Here is a 16,495-nt window from a genome sequence, read left to right as displayed (position 1 = left end):
TGACAACAACATGCAAATCCATTTCAGATCAAAATGCCATCTGGTGCTTCTTCTTTTATTATGCCTGGTGTTTAAACATTTCTTTCTCCACTGGTGTTTGATGACCTGGATTTATCCCAGGGCACCTGGCAAACAAAACGGTGATCTCTAGAAAAATGTAACCGTTGTGTTCTACTATTCCTTTCATGCTGGGTTCTGTTGGGCAGGGATTCTGTCTTTAGACAGTACTTAACAGACCAGCATCCTGCTTCATGACAACAGTTCAGAGGTGTTACAGTGATACAAATACTAAATTTTATTTTTCTTCTAGTCTGACTAACGTAAGAACAAACACTGGCATGTCAAGAGCTTTACTAAATATCTTTATTGATTTCTGGTGCATATACTATAAAAATGTGGTACATTATCAACAGCAATAGCAAGACAAATACAAATAAGCTTAGATACAGGTAAAAATTTTAGAAATAGTTGCTACACAGACCCATCCTGCTCAGGGTCTGAATATCACTGATATCAGCCTGCCCCCAAGGAGTTATAACATAACTGATGAGAACTGAAAATAATATAAAACCAGACAGCAACGTAATAACAAACAAATGCATTTGAACCTGAAGTGGCTTAGTTCCAGTGGAGGACTCTGATTTAGCTGAAGGTACAGCATTTGGGAATAAAACCAAAACAAATACAAAATTAATTACTGACCCAAGAGAGCATATTGTATCTCTGTGAGATACTCTCTGGACAAGTAGAACAGAATAATTTTATTCAAGCCTACAGGGGGGTGAGACTGAGACTTTACCAGATTAATATAGTTTCTTGTACCTTCAATACCCCTTTCATACAAATCCCACTAAAGGCTGTCAGGAGACGAAAAATCACATCTAAATCTGGGCTTCATAAAAAAGTTGAACCTTTCACATTCCCTGTTTTATCTACAAATTCTTGTACTTGCACATATTGAAATAGAAAAGCTTATCTATATTGCAAATTATTGGAAAAACAAGTCAGGTGTGAACTAAAAGCAATGTCTCAAATTGGTCCACCTGGTCATCTGTGTTGTCTAGACAAGACCCAAACCCAACTTTTGATGTAGCAGCTTGAACCTATGCCTTGTTACATGCACTGGTATTGTTTGATGGATGCTGGTATTACAGGATTAAGCAGATTCCAAATAAAAGTAATAATACATGTTTTGTCCATATATATAAAGGTTAGAGGTTTAATGGAGACCCTGGAAAACATAACTGAACAGTGATTGGACTGACGGCATGTCTTCTTTCATAAAGGTCTCTTCAGAAAAAATAATGTAAAAGTAAACAAGCATGATGTCTTCTTTTGTTGACGAAGCAGAGCCTTCCCAAGATGAGTTACCTGCAAATGAAAAAGACAAAAGCTAATAGAAGTAGTGTATCTTAGTGAAGTTCAACCTACTGTGAATGTCCTATGAGAAAAGAGAGGGCACCTGTATGCCATGAGGACCACGGCAAGACGTTCTGTGCCTTGCATTGGAGGGGTGGTACACGTATGTGTGGAGGGGTGCACATAAGACTAGTGAGCTGCGCAGTGACACAGTCACTATTTCTGGCTCAGGATGGGACATGACATCTTCATTATGGCCAGTGATATCTTCCAGGGAGAAGAATCTGGAGGAGTAATTAAACACGCTTTGGTGCTCTACAACAAGTACTAGGTGTGGATGGGAAGGTTTTCTCTGGAAGGCTGTTCACTGCCATTCCTAGTCCAAACCAGACAACTGTTCTCATGTTTTCCTTCAAATACCAGTCTGAACAACACAGCTGGCTCGTCTCCTGTCACTTTACCAGGTTACTGTCAATCTTGGCCTGAATAGTGGTTGTGGGAACCACCTCCAGCTGCACCCAGCCATGTGCTTGTTTCATCATGGCAGGCTTGTGGGGTTATTTCATGCCACAGCTGGGAGATACTTACAATTAAGTGATGAATTTTCTTGCAGTAAAACCAGCAGAGCCCAATACTTGCTTCGGCAGGTGGTTTTTGCCAAAGCTGCTCAGTATCTAACATGCTCCATTAAGTGCAGCATGCATTGGTGGCAGGGAGCTAGGCATTATCTAGTGGGACTGTAAATTGCTGGCTGGGTGAATTTGTGTGGTGACTTCAGCCTTTGGTTTTGGACTTTTCCGTGCACCTCCGTTGATAAATGCAAACATACTGTATGAAAATAGAAACATGGCTAAAAATGGCTTACCCTGTACATCAGCAGGACAGCAGGATCTGCCTCAGAGATGGTGACATTTCACTGCCAAGAGGATGACAGTGATGAGCAGAATCACTGCAACGAAGTACAAGGTGATAGCAATGTAACACCAGGGCGAGTTCTCCAAGCAGGTCACTGCCAAAGGGACAAGGGAGAGGGGTCTCACTACAGGCAGCATCAGATTTTGTTCTGAGTTAATAGGAGTGTGCAAAATCATTTTAGCTAGGCCTTCAGCAGAATTGTGTTACACTGTGTGGTATAGATCTAGCACCTGTGGAAAGTGAAGAGTAAGTTTATGAGGATGCCCTTGGTGTGCTGCAGATGCAGCTGAAAACATTTATGTTTGTTTGTTAGTTTTTTGGTTGGTTAGTTGGTTTTGGTGTTTTTTTTGTTTGTGTTTTTGTGTGTGTTTGGGGTTTTTTTTTGTGGTTTTGTGTGTGGTTTGGTTTGGGGTTTTTTTGGTTTTGTTTGGTTGGTTGGTTTTGGTTTGGTTTTTTTTGGTGTGTTTTTTGTTTTTTTCAGCTACATATAGAAGCTAAACCTTGCTTTGGAAATTCTTTTCTTAACCAAAAAATCCCAGATTCCTGAAAACTGGAAAGCTGTGAGTCCTAGCATTTTAGTTATTAAGTGAAAAAAAAAATTATATATGTGTATAGGTTAACATGTATATAAACCTGTATATATGTATGTTTATATGTGAAATCACATTTCTAGGATCAGGAGAACCCTTTTCCTGGCCAGTCCCAGTTTTTATCATCATAGCTGTTGAGAAGATACCTCAAATGTGACCTCTCACTCTCTGTGGCAGTGCACAGCGTTGCCAACACTGCTGCGTCAACACCTGGCCATGCAGTTTGCCTACAACTCCTGCAAAGCTCTGCCAGTGCTTCTCATTCTGGAATATACCTGGCTTTTCCCTTGGAGAATGGCTTGCAATGGTCATTGTATCATGGGTTATTTTTCTGAAATTATAGAACTGAAGACCCATAAGGAAATACTGAAGTTCACATACAGGATTTTTTAAAAAGTTTTGTAGGTAATTTGAAATTCTAGAGACTCTTTTTCCAGGTTATCATCCTTTTTAAGCACAACAAAGAAACACATGTTGAATTAGTCATGAAATCCCTGCTTTCATCATTTTCTGCTCCAGCTGTAATCCTGTCCAGGATCCCTGTGCTTTTTTGATCCCCATTCCTTGATACCTCCCAGACTGATCTGTATGGTAAAAAACTAAAAAAATCTTTAAAAAAATCTAAAAAATCTAAACCAGAATTATAACAAACACCTGACTTCTCTGATTTCAAAGATGTTTCAGGGAAGAATGTGAAGGGACAGAGCTATTATTTATCCATATATATCATACATGGATTTCGGTATTCCTAGATTAAAATCCTGAAAACCTGGAAATAAGACAGTGTAGGCAGAATCAGAGAAAGAACGGAGGAAGTGAGGACTGGGGTACAAAAGGCAGTCGACAAACAGATGTGCCTATGGCGATACATCAAAACTGCATTACTAACAATACTTTTCATGCTGCAGTTCAGTCCTGGGTTCACTGGCATAAAATCAGAGGACATTTAAATGAAGCCAGTAAATTGGTTTTGCCTTTGTAACAGCAGGACGAGGATCTCTACTTGGCCCACTCTGTTGTCTGCTCGACTGCCACTTTTAATCAGAAACACCATCTGAGGCTTTCAGTTTCTTTTACCTTGTGGTAAGGCCAAATTAAACCACCAATGGAAACACTTGTTCTCACTAGAATTTTCTGAATCTAACATTTTTTTGATAAAAATCTTAATTGTTCTTATGCATTGCAGGGATGCAATTTTTGTTTCACTTCATTATTACTTCATACAAAAGAGTTCCAACTTATATCCAATGTATTATTTCACTTTTCGAAACAAAATTTACTTTGAGGGCTGGTTACACAGTTTGAGAAAATAATTTAATGTATCTTAAAATTTTCACTTCAGATAGACACAAGTTATCGGAACTTGTCAAATAACTGTTCAAAACCTAATTTTTGCTCCCTGGCCATTACTTTCTAAAAACAACTCAGTTTCTGTGCTTTAAATACTATTGCTGACCTGTTCATTCACCCTAAATGCATCTGGAAATTAAAACCAATACACATAAATTGTTTCTAAAAAGAACAGAAGAGTTTGTGAGTGTCTCCACTGCAAAATAAATTTTAATCGTGTTCTGAGCATCTCCGAAGAAGTAGGGAGCAGGAGAAAATGGATTGAAATCACCTGCAGCCAAGATTGAAAGTGATACCATCTCATACCCGGGAAAAGTGTGCTATTTGGCTGGTGAATGGGTGGGGAGTTGCTGTGTTTTGTGTGATCTGCTTACTAGAGGCATGGAATGGCAGGCTGTCCTGCTACCACATACTGGTCCTCCAGTGAACCACACTGCCTGTGTATGGTACACATTCATTTACTTCTGGGATCCTTCTGGGATGAACTAACTGGTCCCTTCCCAGAAGAAAGCTGGTCGTGTTTCAGAGAACCATTCCCTTCCAACAAGGCAGGCACAGACAGTGCCAATTTTAGTCCTCCTGCTAAGAAAAGTTCTCTAGCAGTATCACCGCTGGACATACCTATGGCCTACATGAGAACCTTTACTACATTCTGTGCAGTTGGAAACCTTTCTTTTTCATAGCTAGCACAGGCGTTTGAATTTAGTTTGAGAACAAGAAAATGAAACCCCAGGACAGAGTTAATGTTTTTAATTGCTCTGGTCTGAGAGCCAAGGACATTCTGAGCGCTCCGCCCAAAGGTCTGAGGCAGCTGGGAAGGGGGGCATACATGGGGCAGAGCTTGACTGACATCCAGACTGATCAATAAGAATAATCCATGCCATTAGCATCATGCTTCATATTTAAGGATCTTCTGGTTAGCTTCATTTGGAGTTGGGATGGAGACCTGTTTGGGGGAGTTCTGTTTGGGAGTTTCTTTAGTTTGGCCTTTTGCCATCCTGTCATTTTGCAGAGGCCTCTGGGCCTTTCTGCCTTTTCTCCTCTACCCAGCATCAGGTCCTGCTGCCTGGGACTGCCTGTTGGGTGCAGATGGAGTCTGGGAGGAATTGCATTGAGTATCTTTTATTTTATATCCTATTTCCATTTTATATTATTATTACTACTATTATGTTAGTGTTATTTTGTTATTTTAATAAACTGTGTTTATCTCAATCCATGAGTTTCTTCCTTCCCTTTTGATTCTCTACCGAATCCAGGAGTGGGAGTTGGGGGGAGTGAGTGAATAGTTATCGTGGTTATATTGCTAGCTCGGGTTAAACCATGACACATTCCCAGCAGCATATTGCAATGTATTCCATGCTATGCATTCGAAAAAGAAAGTACTTTGGCGTGGTGCAACACAGCCTTTTAAACTCAGGTACTTCTGAACCAGAACACCTCAACCAAACAAGTCTCATGGGGCCCAGAGGAGATAAGTGGCCAGGGGCTACGCTGTGCAGAAGCAGCTGGTTTGCTCTAGTGTGGCTTGCACTGAGGAGCATGGATGCCAATTCCTCTGCACCAGCAGGCCCAGGGGCCACCCTTTGCTCCCAGGTGCCATCCATACCGGCAGTACAGACACAAGCCAAAGTCCTGCTAGACTGAGCCCCAGAGACAAGGACACCCACACCCTGAGTCCTCAAAGACTGAGGGAGAGTTTAGCCTGAGGCAAACCTGTGAGCGTGGGACTCTACCTGTTAACTTTGCAAACACTGTCACCAGTAGCCTTCAGGCACCCCCGGGGCAAACCAGCAGCTGGGAAAGGTTTTGAAGGTCTTTTAATTTGCCTAGATCATATCAACACCTCTTTGGGCATTAAGCCCTAAGCAACTCCTCTACTATATGTAAATACATAATTATGATGGCATACAAAGAAGATAAAATAGAAGTAGAAAATGTGAAATGTCCTGCAGTGCTGCAGTACCTGTATGTGTAGTCTTGGGTGTGCTATCAGGTCTGTCAGATCTCTGTTTCACATTCACCTCAGTGTATGTGTTTAGATCACCTGTAGAGACAAAAAGTACTTCAATTAGAGAACCTGCCCGAGGCCAGCACTTGTGATTCTCAATGCCACCATCAGATCTTCTCTGAGAAAATGGGGAGAGCAAGGACATGCAAGAGAGGTTCCTTCTTTTCTTCTCTTCTCTTTTCTTTTTTTTTTTTCTTTTTTCTTTTCCCTTTTATTTTCCTTTTCTTCTTTTCTTTTCTTCCTTTTATTTTCTTTGTTTTATTTTCTTTTCCTTTTTTCTTTTGCTTTTTCTTCCCCCTCTCCCTCTCCTCTCCTCTCCTCGCCTCTCCTCGCCTCTCCTTTCTGATAAGATTCGTGTGTTGCTGAACGAATGGGCCAAAAAGAAATTACTAGAAGAGTTCATGCAAATAATTGTCTTCCCGTGCAGTTTTCCAACTAAATACAAAAAATGTTATTCTGTTATTAAATTTTAGAAAATTAGAAAAAAACTCCACAGTTTATCACACACTGAACTATTGCTATTTTTTAAAATTATTATTCCATATTTATACAAACAAGTATACATTCTGTCAATCTTTAAGCAGAAGTTAATCAATGGCAAGTTTTTTGGCTAAATTATTCTTTTTCTATGTACTTCTTAACTTTTTCTTCCTGGTGAATTCAGATCTTTCCCATGGGTACGAAGCATGCCTGGTTTTACTGTTTCTTCTTTAACAAAGAGGAACACAGTTCCTATTGGAACAAAGCTATGTTATACTGCATGTGCATAGAGACAAGCTATTTTTCAATAAATTTTGAATTAAACATAGTTTTTACCAGTTTGCAGTAAAGCACCAAATGTAAAACATTATGCAAAATCTAAACATACTATTTTCATTTCATCCACAGATTTTTCTTCCTCAAGTTCACTCTTCCAAGTATTTAAATGAGATTTTAATTAGTGGTTGGTAAGCACCACTGCAGACAGAGCACAGATATTCAGTACAAACCATTAACTCAATTTTCTCTACAAAAAGGGGAAATAAAAGCCTGTCTGCAGTTAATTCTCAGCCAGAATAGTCCAAATGCAGGGTGGTTTTTTTTTCCCACCCTGTTGTTACAGAAGACAGAAACTTGGAGAGAGAAGACTTAACAGTAGACTTATCTGAATCTTTGCCTTGCTAATTTATGACCATTCTCATTTGCCAGCAGAGGAGGCCCTCGCCCCTCTTACGTCAGTGCCCGGACGCATGCTTTCCACACCAGTTGCAAGGCAAGCTTTCCATATTCGGTGAAGCGCTGGCACCACCGCTTGAACTGCAGCAGCAGTTGTCTCCACTAAGTCAAGACACCCATTCCTCCAGGCTTAGAAATACCCATTTCACAAATCAAGGACATGGAGCAGGTCTTTATTTCATGGTGAACATTTATGCTCTTTGTTGTAATGAGCTCTAGAAACCACAGGGAACAGCTAATCTTCTCCTGGTCACTGTTTTATTTCTTTCTTCCAAGTGTTATTTGTCATGCTCTTTCCTGACTTCTTCCTGCTTGTCAGCTGCTCATCAGGATGAAGATCTTCCCAGGCCATCCTTGTTCTCAGATATCTGTTTCCAGGATTTATTAAAAAAAAATGCTCCTCTATCCTTACACATCATTTTGCACATGTCAGGAAGAAATCTTTGTCAGATGCTTGTGCCTCAGAGCATATACCTGTTCCCAATGAAAACTACCTGCCATCTCCAGATTGCTCAAAAAGATTGGCCTACACAAATTACACTAGACTAAGACATGGCTGCACTGAAAAAACTGTATTGGGACAGAGCACATTCTGGCAAAATAAACCATGGCTTTTCTATTACTGAGAGACACTCCTTCCAAGTGCAAGAGGATTGCCTCTTGCTATGCATGGAGCCTATGGCAAGCACTCCAACACTTTCTATAGGCTTTCAAATGTGACATGGCAGAGATCGGCACACATGCCAGTGGCTGCTGGAGATCTCGCCATTTCGCGTCTGGTGGTCAGTCAGTAGAAAACCCTCATACACCCTGGCAACCACTAGCATGGCTGTGACACTTGTGGTTACAACCATTAAAGAAAATGTTTTCACCCAGTGTTACAAGATTTTTACAAGCAATGGAGCAAACAGTGTTTTCATGGTGGGTTTCCCCAAAGGTGTGGGATTGCCTGAAAAACTGCACGTTCTCTGCCTTTCCAGACTCAATGGGGGAAAATTGCTGTGTGCTGCACCATCAGGAGTGCTTGATCACCTGGGCAGATTCACTAACAATAGTAGAAGCATAGAATCATTTTGGTTGCAAAAGACCTTTAAGATCATCGAGTCCAACTGTAATGCAAGCCGTGCTGGAAAAGGAACTGGCAACAGGATTTTCATCAGCAGCCATTCATTTTCTTAAGAAAGAGGGTGGTTTGCAAAGATTGTTTTGCTTTAACACCAAAAGCTAAGCATCGCTCTCCTTATCTTTGGAAGCCTTGCCTACACTTGTCTGTTATTATGCATGGATGCTTACACTGGCTATCTGCATAAGAACAGAGGTCTGTTTCACCATCTGCTGCAAAAGCACCGTATCCTTTGGCTATTTACTTCAGTGGCGAGTGCTAGATGTAAAGGTCAAGGAAGGCACAGATGATGTTTGGGCACCTTATCTCTTTTATGTGGTCAAGCTGCATCACGTAGGCAGTGCTTTCAAATTCGTATTCTTAAAGGAACATCCAGAAGACATCTCACTGACCAGAGGGTCTCTACAAGACTATTGGCGCAAATCAGCAATATTGTACAATCGGAAAAGCTCACAAGGAAGAGGTATAAGTAGGAAGATGTGTAATAAGGTGGGGGAATACCCTATGGCAGTTTCTCCTCCATCTTGTGATATTAAATCCACAGATGAACTGTCAGAGTAAGAGGGAGAGGGAAAGCAGAGTGGTGGGACATGCCTGACAGAACCCCGCAGCTTTTGGTAGGTGTGGCAGCGGAAGGAAGGAAGAAGCTGTATTTTTGTATCAACTGCAACACACCACCTTGTAGGTTGCCTGCTTTGCATGTTCTGCCTCATTTCCCAGGAGATACTTACATCAAATTTGCTTGCTGATAGTGTATGAACTAAGATGGGTATTTCTCTTAAGAGAAACCAAACAGATTTTTCTCTGAAGTGCCATGGGAAGGATGAGCAAATGCAAACCTAAACTGTTAAAAATGTACAAGTCCAGCAACATGGATGATTTGCTCTATCCACCACATACAAAACCTGAAGGAAGCGGTTCAGGCAATGAGGGGGGCTGAAGGGAGGAGAGGAGCGGGGGTATGGAGTAGCTAGGGGAAGGGCATATTTGCCATGGGGAAGCAGACCAAACTTAGAGCTGTGTAATCAGATAAAACAGCACAAACCTTGACGTCTGTAATGCAAAAAATGCTCAGAGGTAAGGCATTATGAAACCCCTTTTCCTTGCTGGCCTAAGCTGTTATTCCTGTTTCACAGGAGCCAGTGGCCCTTCCCAAGTGGTGTTGTATCAATCGTCTAATGTAAAATATTTATGGAGTAAGACAGCAGCTGCTCCTTTGAGCTTTTTCAGGCAGGTGGTTCATGGCTAACTCAACTGCTCTGAACTCATCATAGCATGGCAAATACCAAGCCAAGAAATGCAGCTTCCTAAGGGTGCCACAGCTGCTGAGATCTGCCTTAGACTTACGAAAAATGTCAAATCTAAACCACTATTTACTACCAAGCATGATCAAATCGCTGTTGCATTGAAACGCAGCATATTTCTCATGCAGCAGCCGAGGAGTCAGAGCAGTTCACAGTGTTCGGCAGAAGATGAGGACCACGATTTCCTGCGTTTGCTATGAAAGCAATGGGACACTTGTAGAAATGAAAAATAGAAATCGTAAATACATATAATGGAAATTTATATATATAAGAACACACACACAAAAATATGGGTAGGTGGTTTTTTACTATATCTGGACACACTGACAATATCAATAGATAGCAAATTCAAGATTGATTTAAAGTATTTCTTCCTGCAAGATATTAGAATCAGCCTGTAGTAGTAATTGTTTTAGGGTGTTATTAAAGTAAAGCATTTACTAGGACACTAAAAAGGATGCAAGATTCACAGAAGTGACAAGAATATTGGTATTATTGAAAAGATTTTTCAAAAGTATTATGACAGGGTAAAACCCATGCCATCATACTCTAAAGCACAAGAAAATACATTTTGCCTGAAATTTGGTTACTTATTTAGCCTCATAATTTGCCATGAAAAATTTTCAGGCACTGTCTTTCCAAGGAGCTCATATTGGCAACTTTCAGAAGTATGTTATTGGGTTAGGGGGCTCTCAAGGTAACTTAGAGCAGCAATTTCTAAGTATAATTCACTGAAGTGTATTAAAAGCCGTGTGAAAACATTTAAAACTATAAATTAAAACTGAAAATTTAAAGGATAGTCTCAGGAAAAAAAGAGTTAGGTGGAACAGACCTTTATGCTCTCAAATTTTGAAACTTTTTGTGGAGATGGTTGCACTAGGCAAGTGCGTGCATCTCCAGTAAGTACTTATGGCGTAGTTCTACACTGGAGTACCAAAGATTGTCCTGGCAACGCATTTCTTCTATGGTGAACTGATCACACAATCTAAGGAGCAAGCTGAGTTAACACATGAAAGACATCATACGTGTACAGATGGTTTTAGTACTGTGTCCCAAGGAGCGAATCTACAAAACTAATTTTTATAGAGTAAATGTTACTTTGCTCACATATGCAGGACACATTTTTCTTTCATACTGTGACCTCTAAATTTTATAATTTTAAATAAATTTCCCATGCTTAATTGTATTAGAACTAGCAAAGATCTAGTTTTTAAATCAGAATCTAAAAAATATAACTCGATACATGAATTATTTCCTACTAATATCCATTAATGGCTATCTTTTGCTCTCTATTTATTGAAAATAAATTTTAAAGTAATGCAATTTTATAGTTAAAGACATCAGTAGGTCATACACAAATTGTAGGACTAACAATTTTCAAAATTATAGAAACCTCCATTGATTCTTGACTTGTATTTTTCTCAACATAGAACCTTTAGAAAAGAAAGAATGAGAGAAAAAGAAAAAGAGAAAGAGAAAGAGAGAAAAAAAGAAATAAAATACAAATAGACCTATCCTTTAATAATTTTAAAATATTTCTGTTGTCTAAGGAAGTGAATCAAATTAAAATACAAAATGTAAATGCACTGTGAGAGAGAGAAGTCTGTTCAGTGTCATCAGTGCACTGTAAGTGCCAATGAGTTTCCAGTAAACCATATTAGCATCTTCAATGTCTGATCCTTAATATGTTTCAGAAACAGCACATTTCAGCCATACTTCTGAAATCCAGAATGTGATTTTAAAGGTCATTCTTTACTTTTTCTAGAATTCAGTATTTCTTCTATTAATAAACACGAATTTGCTAAATAAATAGATATCTAATAAGCAGAGGTAGATGTTAATAGTTATAAACATGTTTTCAACATGACTTCAGCTTCTTATGAGTGCTTCAATTTAAGAAAGAATGAAAGTTTTAAGAATATGTCACTGAGCAAAGGAAGAGTAAGTAATATTAAGATGACTACTTATTACCTGTGTCTGAAGTTTGTGAAGTAAAATGCACTCTTTCCTTGGGTGATACCTCTGCATAAACCACCTCACTTGCCATTCTGAGAAGATGCTTTCAGATCTGCAATCAAAATGGACTCATTGAAGGAGTACCCTGTATTACATCCTTTCCGGCCTCCCCTCACCCTCCACACCACATTAGGTCAAAAGAAATGTTTAGATGTCTGCAGAACGGAAGGAAACTAGACACATTATTGTTTTTTCAACTGAAAATTCTCACGTTGTAGCTTTTGATAAACAGTTCTTAATGCTTATCCCCTTCTGTTGTTGTATGTTCTATTAAAAACAATATAGGTGTGATTGTTACCAACTTTCTCATAAATTGTGACCTTCAGCCCACACATAATTCTCATGTGGAACCTGAGTTGGCAACACATGAGTATGTACATATCCTCCTCAAACCAACTGGACACTAAAATGTATTTCAACAGAAAACTCAGATCGTGATTGCTTTGGTTTGTGATTATCAGATCACTTCCTCTTAAACTGCATTGCGTTAGTTCAGTGTTGAAACAAGAAAGCAATGATGAGGAGAGGAATGGAGGGAATATCTGACATTACTGAAACATCTCATTTCAAGATTTTAGAGAGAAACGTTTTCTGTATTTTATTTTTTTATATTCCACACTGAATAAAATTCAGTTTTAGAATTGGATTTGAAACAAAATGTTGCTATTAAGCCAACTTTCCTTTTTCTTCAAATTTTCCTCCACATAGAAATGTCAATTTTTTTGTTTGTTTGTTTTATGGTGGCTTAAAATGATGCCAAAAGTTTTAGTTCTTCTCCTGGAGAAATTTCTGCTCTTCAACCAGCTGTAGACCACATGCTAATCCTCATATCCCAGGGGCATTATTAAACTCAGAATTAAACCAGGGTGGAGTCTGACCTGTAACTGTTCTGCATGTTGGTCATCATTTTCTCATTAAAGGCACACAACATCCCTTTTTCCTCTAGTAGAGGTGTTAGTCCAAGATAAAGTCAATGTAGTTACCATGGTGGTAAGTCAAGAAGTTAAATATTTTGTCCTTTTGGGACCAGCCATGGAAGTAAGATGAACAGCATTTTGGCTTTTTCAGCTTAAATCATTAAACTCTTTTGAGAATGGGCTGGCACAGTCCTGGTAACTAAAAGACTCTGTACAATGCTGTCTTCCAGGGAAAGGTTTGAGGTGGGACGATTTTCTCCTGTCTGTCTTACCTGCTAAGGCCAACCTTTTTATGCAGCCTGCGAAATCAAATACTTTGAACAGTCAAAAGAGGAAAGATTAAGGCAAAGTGTATTGATTTCTTTATTCTACTGCAATGATCTGGAGTAAATGTAAACTACTCAGCCATACTGGAAGACTTGCTGAAAACTGTCAGGTTCAAACTGGAAAAACAATGATAACCACAGAGATGATTTCCCAGAAAGGAAAAAAAACCCCAAAACCAAAAGAAAAGAAAAAAAACAACAGCAAAAAGGCAGAAAACCAGCCATTTTGGAGACAAAAAGAAGAAAATGAATGTCCCTAGATGACATGTATTGGGCCAGCATAACAACAGGACTGGGACATAATGCAGCTACTTTTTGTTTGAAAGATCTTTACAAAACTGTTGTACGTGTGCCTCAATAGGTATATATACATTTAATATATCTGTAAAGTAAACACATATTTCTATTTAATGCCATGGTAACATAGAGTACGTTTTCAGCATCTTTATTAACCATGCCAGAGAAAGGGCCTTCACCCCCAGGCCAGGCCTCCAGCTGCTGCTGGCACTGTAGACATGCCTACACCATTCAACGACAACCACTCTGGAGACACCCGGATGTATGCACACTGTATATTAGTTAGTATAACTGCGTTCCACATGCCTCTCCAGCACATACCACACTAACAACTCACCCATGCCATGCACAAATACTGCTGCCCCACCGTGCTCCTTATCTGGGTGCTGTGCACTGTGCAAGCACATACACCACCTCTGCTTTTGATCAAGTTGTGTAATAGCACATCTTTGCCTAGGACTGTTGCAACATTTCACTCATGCGATAAGATGATTTCAGGTGAGTTTGCTTTTGACGTCATGGCATCATTGAGCAGCCTGTAGGGGATGGAAGAATTCACTTTCTAAGGGCATTTTTAGTAGCTCTGGTCCATCATGAGCAGTCTGATTCATGTTCACAATTCAGAACAGTCTTCCTCTGTAGAGTGGAGGCTTCTGGTAAGGGAGACAAGCATCATCAGCTTGGCCTGCATTATTTTACACACTTGAGATGACAAGTGGTGGAGAGGTCACACTCGAAACATCCCTTGGAGCCAGCTCCTGCCCTTCAGCAGCCGCCCGGGACACCACAGGAACATAGGAGATACTTCCCCCTGGCACCTAGTCTGTTCTGTCAGGATACATCCAGGGACCATTCCTCTGACTCTTCAGGATAAGATGATAGGACCCTGGGGGTACCTATTTCTCTCTACTGATTGGAAAGTAAGAGTAAGTAAGCAACTTAGATTTAAACACCCATCCTTAGGCACCTACATAAGAAAGCAGAAGATTTCAGAGTTAGTGCATTTCTGTCCAAAGGAACATAGAATTACAGAATCATAGAGTGGTTTGGTTTGGAAGGGACCTTAAAGATCACCTATTTCCAAGTCCCTTCCGGTTCCAACATACTTCCCCTTATAGTTTCAACATCCTCTCCTTCCCTTAGCAGGCAGATGATGATTTAGTTGAAAAAGACACTTGCTGCCTGACTTTGCAGCCAAGATGTTCTGGGGCAGATACTTTACTTCAGCAAAATAACACAAGGAAGGGGTTTGTAGTGGTTCTTAGGTACTGAACTGTGCCCTCAGTGCCAGTGATGCAACGCTAGACTGGTTTTGCTAGTATTCCTCTGGATTCATTCATCATAGCATCCAAGGCTTTTGAAAACATCTGGGGAAAGGAGAAAAGAAGCTCTGGAGGCATGGAAGCCAGTGCTGTTTTATCACTGTTTTCCATCCTGTGTATTACTCATTGCAAAGAATTGACAAAATTATTTTGTCAGTGGATTTGTGAAGGGCATGTAAAGATGGACCTATCACTAAAAAAAATATTTCAAAGGTTTGGAAAAGGTCTTTTGCACTCTTATGTTTTCGTTTTAGTAACACAGAATAGTCACTAGATGTCTCTACTGCACCATAAAATATATCAGAAATTTTATTCCATTCAAACTGAAGAAAATTTTATATGCTTATTTAGGTTTTTTTTTAAAAAAATATTTTTTTAGTATGGGTTGCATAAAATAACTTGTCAGAGATAGCTAGAGTGTGAAGGAGAAAGAAGCCTGGAAGATAAAAAAGGAGTGGAAGAAATGGGTATTGGCTACAAATTCATGAAGCACAGAAGACTTAGCAGTAAGCTTTTCCTAACCGATGCCAACACAGTGAACTACTGTAGAGATACTGGGATATAACTGCACCCCTGTAGCTGGGGCATAAGCTAAATCAGTTTAAACCAATCCTAATGAGAAGAAAGGAGTGTGGGGGAAATGGGGAGCCAGTGTTGTAGACAGACATGCAATAGCCATATCCTATGACTAGTGATGATGGTAGCAGAGATGGAAGACGGCGTCAAAGACCACAGTACATATCTCAAGATCTTTGCCTAAACAGACCATGAAGATGGTGTCTGGTGGCAGGACTTCAGTGGGACACAGCAAACAGCGTGCTGGCAAAGCTCATACGGAAGCGAGTCAGAGACTTCTTGTACCACGCAGCTCTCTCCCAACTACCCATTCACCTGAGACTGACCTGTCTGGTTCCTTGACTTTCTGCATATAAGCTTGCTCTCTCCCAGGGCCCGAAGCTCCACCATAACTCCTAGTTAAAGGAAATCCTCTGGTTTAGGTTAAAACAAACAAGCTTTTCCCCCTGGAATAGATAATAGCGAGTGGTTGTCCCTGCACTGGGGCAGAGTAGGGACGGGACAACCTACGCAAATCCTTTCTCAAACTTTTCAAGATTTTTTAAAATAATTTTTTCAGGTTTTTGAACTCTTCACTATGGCGAATAATTTCATAGCATTTATATCCAAAACAAGTACATGATTTATGTATATAAATCTCCATGGATATAAGCCACTGTATCACTCTATATCTTTAACTTTTGAGCATAAGCTGAAGAGCTGACTAGAGCTGAATAAGCAAAATAATATCCACTGAGAATAATTTTAAATAATGAGTCTTTTTTTTTCTTTTTCTTTTAAGGAATCTGTGTGAGGTGGCAGATGCAAACTTAGTGTGCCTGGGAAATAAATCCAGTATTTTCAGGAGGATGGAGGCCCTGCCATCTCATAATTATCCACCATTTCCTGTGAGAATTCTATGCTTTCCTAGCAGAGGAACAGGAAAATACTTTCATTATTGCTTCTGACCAATATATGTCTTTAGAATGCATTCAAAAGTACTGGAATTTTTTTAGACTGTCTGCAACTTGATTTTTGTCTCACACATGTACTTAGTGAAAAGACCATGACCAAGTATGATGCTGTACTGCAACACATTTAAATAAAAGTAATTCTTTTCATAGTAATTAGAGGCAAGAGAAATGTTAATGCATTGAGCTTTCTCTGTTTAGTGCCTTACCAGCTCCTGTTTATTTTT

Source organism: Caloenas nicobarica, chromosome 1, assembly GCF_036013445.1.
Source record: "Caloenas nicobarica isolate bCalNic1 chromosome 1, bCalNic1.hap1, whole genome shotgun sequence".
NCBI classification, from domain to species: Eukaryota; Metazoa; Chordata; class Aves; order Columbiformes; family Columbidae; genus Caloenas; species Caloenas nicobarica.
This window is presented reverse-complemented; position numbering follows the sequence as displayed.